Raw genomic sequence first — 5,141 nt, forward strand, 5'->3', positions numbered from 1 at the left:
AGACCGCCGGGGCATCGCAGGGGTCGACCGCCGAACGCGGCCGGCTCGGGTTGCCCCCCTGCGGGAGGCGTGCCGGCGGACCCCGGGGAGTTACCCCGAAATCCGGCCGGCGGGGAGGGCCCCGGTCTGACCATCTAGACCGGGGCCACGGCGCCGGCCGAACATCAGGCCGGCGTCGAGGGGGGTCGGTGCCGGGCGGATATTCCGCCTCCACCGGTCCCCCCTCTCCCCTACGGGTCGCCTGAAGGGTGTGCGGGGGCGCACCCTCCAATCAAAGCGGCCCGGGAGGGAGGCGGCGCGGTGTTGGGTCGCACCGCGCCGCTGCTCAGGAGGAGCGTGACCGGGGGTGATTTATTACCCCCGGTCCGGGAGGGGTCCTCAGGACTGCGGAGGGGGGTTCGCGGATGTTATACGCAAGTGGTTCCCGCGGGCCCCCTGATGACTGCTGAGGACGGACCCGCCAGGGGTTTTAGTGGGTAGGGCCCCCCCCCGAGCATCCTCGGGGGAGAGGAGCCCCACATAACCCGCGGTCTCCCCCCGGAGATCGTGGGCATGCGTAACGCATTTCCCCTGGCTTACAAAAAAAAAGGGAGACGTCCTGCGTTCGAGCGGGGAGAGGTACCCACACCCGCGCCTGCACACCGGCGGCGTCGCCTCACGGTTCGCGGGGGGTAGAGGGGTGTCCGGGCCGCTCGAACGTATTTCGAGGTCAGGGCCGACACCCTGGGATTGGCGCCGGCATTATGCCGACGACTTCTCCCGTGTGGGCAGCTGCGCACGGGAGTAATAGGGGAAAGGTGAACGGGCCCGGTTCGTCCAATAGGGCGGCCGGTGCGCCGGGGAGCTAACCCCTACAGCGGGGGCGGCCGGGTCCCAAATGCCAGTACGGCAACCGGTCTTCTCTCTCGGGTGGCCGCTGCGCCGAGAGAATACCAGGGGTCGGCGCGGCCGATTAGCCCATCGGGCGGTCGGTCGGGTCGGCCCTTACAGCGGAGAGCCCGGGGGGCGGCGATTGCGACATGGTAAAGTCGCGGCCCCGGGCGGAGTCATCAGCTGGCGCCCACGGCGGTACGCGGCATGGGTGGGTCGCAACACCCTTTCGCCGTTGTCCGTTCGTGGGGCCCCCCGCGTGACGGCGGCCCCGACCGTGCCCACATGGTCGGAGGCGTGGGACCCCCGAAACCGGTTCAGTCCACTATGGACTGGGGCGGGAGTAGGGGGCAGGAGCCCAGTGCCCCCTGTGCGGAATTCCCGGGGGGCCAGAGGCATAGGTCCTCTCCCGGCGAGTACGCCGGGCATCCTCCTTCTCCTAACAGGGGGAGAGGATGGGAGATTCACCGGAGGACCGAGCCGTCGGGGTTGGTGGGATACACTACCAATGGCAGATAACACCATCGGAGTAGAGGAGGATAGGGCCGCCACGTCACCGGCGGTCCTGGAGTCCGCAGGCTCGCCTGCGGTCTCGTGTGAGGCTGCAGCCGCGGCCTCACAAACGGGAGGGACAGAGGGCGTGCCGGTCACCAGCCGCCCTCAAGAGGATACCGGCGAAGAGCCGGCGAATGTGAGCGACGGTGATGGCGGGGTGCCCAGCCGGGCGGCTTCGCCCTTCGCTCGCCCACATAGTGTGGAGAGGCGGCGAACAAGGTCCGCCTCTCGCGGACGCGCGTCGGCCGGAGGGGGGAGAGCTCTCCCTCCCTCCCGGGCGGCGGGCTAGACGAGGCCGTAGCCTCAACATCGGCGGCGGGAAGTGGCGGCGGGGATGCTGGCGGCGGCCTGATCAGGTCGCCGTCCCCATCCACGGTGCGCCGTTCGGCCAGGGTCGCGAACGGGCGGACGGGTGCTGGCCCCAAGAGTGGGGTCAGCGCTCTGGTAGCAGAGAGCGACAGGCTGGGAGAGGAAGAGGGGGATGAGGCGCTGCTGAGGGAGATTGAAAATCCCTCCATCAAGCCGTCGACTCCCAGATGCCTCCAGGCCGAGGAAGAGGAAACCGGGATTTTCCCTGGCCTTCGGGTGCATTCCACGCTCGAACTCTCGTCCATGGCTCTCAAAGCCGTGGACGAGGTGAAAAAAGTCGCGGAGAGGTCCCGCAACCTCAAAGGGGCCTATCGTGGGGCCCTGTGGAATGCGGCGGCCAGGATGGCCGCGACCAGCCTCGCCCTGGTGCAAAGGGCCAATAACGCCGACGGGTCCGGCATGGGCGAGGCGGAAAGGCGAGAGGCGGCGGCGGACGCGAGGGAGCGAGCGCGTCTGGAAGCGGAGGGTAAGCAACTCCGCCTGCAGGTCGCCAACCTCGAAGCGCAGCTGGAGGAGACCCGCAGATCAGGCTCCTCCAGCAGCCAACGGAGAGCGAACCCGTCCCCCATGGAGGTGGACGGAGAAGACGACAGTCTCGGGATTCGGCAACGAGGGGGCCCAAATAGTCGGGACTCGTCCGCCGACCGCAAGAGGAAGAGGGCGGGACACGAAGACGATGACTCCCCGCCCTCTCCCGGCGACATCAAGAGGAGGGCATCTCGGCGGATCCTGTCCACCTCCAGCGATGAGGAGATGGTGGTGGAGGAGACCGCCGGACCCATCAGGGCCCTACTCCCGACTTCCGAGGAAGCGGAGGTCGGGAAAGGATGCCGGGAAGAGGTGGCGCGAGACGTGGCGGAGGGAACACTCCCCACGGGAAACGTCCCCTCCTTGAAGGCGCGCGGCGGAGGCAGCAATCCGGCGTACAACGTCCGGAAGAAGGGCACCGTGATGGCGGCGACGGCTGGCGGGGGGACGCCCCAGCAAATGCAGCCGAAAGATGAGCGGAGGACTTGCCCGGATAAAGGGCGAGTCTACGGGACGTCTAGTGGGGAGCTAGAGGCCTTGGTGACGGCCCTAGTTCCTCACATAGTTGAGGCCCTGCGGGCCAAACTCCCCGACTGATCCGGGGGACAAACCGCAGGGACCCAGAAGGCCTCCCAAATAGGGAGGAGAGGGGCGATTACGGGGGCCGGGACGCATAATGCCTCCCCGACCCCTCCGAACCCGCCCCGTTCCCCGGCAACCTCCACCCACAATTATGAGGGGGGGGGAAACCAGGGAAAAAGAAGAAAAAGAAGAAGAAGAAGAAGAGCAGCGGGGACGAGCGACGGCCTCAGGAGGATACGGCCACGCCCCGCTGCCCTTGCGGAGGAAAGGGGCCCCCACCCCAGAAAAGGACCGCGACCTCGCGGCCCTCGGGGGCCCGAGATAGCTCTTCTCCCTCCGAGACTGGGTCCGAATCCTGGGCCCAGGTCGTGGGGAGGAGAGGAAAACAGGGAGGAGGGAGGCCTAAGACCTCCCAACCCGCCCCCCAGAAGCCGCGGCCCAAACAAGGTACCGCGGCAAAGGGAGGCGGGGAAGGGAAGAAGACCCCCAACGCCACGGGGGGCGGGAAGAAACCCGTCCTCCCCAAGGCTCCTCGCGCCGCCGCGATCACGGTGAGCTGCCCCGCTGGCAGCTACGCCGATGTGATGCGGCGGGCGAGGGGCCAAATTGACCTAGGAGAGCTGGGGGTCGGGGACCTCAGGACCAGGAGGGCAGTCACCGGCGCCCTGGTCCTTGAGAACCCGGCCCCGAGGGACATGCCGGGGCGGACGCCCTGGCTAGCGAAATGACGGCCCTCTTCGCCGACAAGGAGGACGTTCGTATAGCACGTCCTACAAGGAGGGTCGACATCCGGGTCCGCGACCTGGACGATGCGGCCACCGTGGAGGACGTAATCTCCGCGGTGGCGGTCGCCGGGGGCTGCGGGCCCGGTGATTTTAAGGCCGGGGGAATCCGCCCTGGACCCGACCGCATGGGGACCCTCTGGCTGAGGTGTCCCCTTACGGCCGCTAAAAAAGTCACGGACGGGGGACGCATCCGCGTTGGGTGGTCCAACGTCCGAGTGGAGGCCCTGAGTAGCCGCCCCCTCGAATGCTACAGATGCTTGGAGTGGGGCCACGTCAGGGTCTCCTGTAAGAGCAAGGTCGACCGCAGTGGCCTCTGCTACCACTGCGGCTCGGCCGGCCACAGGGCCGCGGCATGCGACGCACCGGCGACTTGCCCGGTGTGCCACGACGCGGGGCGGCCTTGTGGTCATAGGGTAGGAGGCCCCGCTTGCCAAATGGGGAAGCGGGGCAAGGGGGGCCGGAGTGGAAGAAGGAGACTTAAAGCCTCCAATACCCCTCCCACTCCGCCCCCTGAGAAAGGTCAGAAGCCTCCCCCCCCCGACACCGGTGGGAGAGGCCCCAAAGCTCGCGACCCCGGCCTCCCCCGCGGACCCTGCCCCTAAAGAGCAGAGGATTCCGCGGGCGGCCGGGGCCAGCAAGAGAGCGGGATCGCGGGAGAGGGATAACCCAATCGAGGGCCCCTCTCCCGCGAAGAAGTCAGGGGAGGGCCTGGAGGAGTGCGGGGCTAAGCCATAATGGCTACCCGCCTCCTCCAGGCAAATCTAAAACGCGCTCGCGGAGCTCAGGGGCTCTTCATGCAGTCCCTCCGCGAGCGCGGATGCGGGCTGGGAATCGCCTCCGAGCCACACCTCGTCCCCGGGAGTCACCCCACCATAATGGGTGACGTTGAGGGGCGGGGTGGTAAGTGCTCGGAGGCGATATTCTGGCAAGAGGGAGACGCCTCTCCCCCGATCTCATTCGTGGAGAGGGGGAGAGGCTATGTCGCGGTCGAGTGGGGGGCCCTGGATGTGGTTGGAGTGTATGCCCCTCCCTCGTGGAACCTCGCTCACTTCGAGCACCTTTTGGGCCGGCTAGGGGACCTCATCTCGAGGCGTCCCCAAAGACCGGTCCTGGTAGCCGGGGACCTCAACGCCAAATCGGCACTATGGGGGTCCTCGGTAAGGTGCCGAAGGGGCGAGGTGTTAAAAGAATGGGTCGCGTCCCACGGCCTTTGTACCATCAACAGGGGCCGGGGGAGCGCCTTCGTCGGGCCGCAGGGGAGATCGGTGATAGACGTCACCTTTGCGTCTCCCCAGGCGGTCCGACTAATACAGGATTGGAGGATGGTGACCAGCGGAGAAAACCTCACGGACCACAGGTACATTGTGGTCCGGCTGGTCGCCACCCCAGAGGAGGTGCTCCGGAGGCGCGACCAGGGGGGGGGGCCCGACCACAGAGATGGGCCCTCCGCCA

The sequence above is a fragment of the Odontomachus brunneus genome, unplaced genomic scaffold (assembly GCF_010583005.1).
Source record: "Odontomachus brunneus isolate Ranch 3 - 2012 unplaced genomic scaffold, Obru_v1 Obru_scaffold_305, whole genome shotgun sequence".
Taxonomy (NCBI): Eukaryota; Metazoa; Arthropoda; class Insecta; order Hymenoptera; family Formicidae; genus Odontomachus; species Odontomachus brunneus.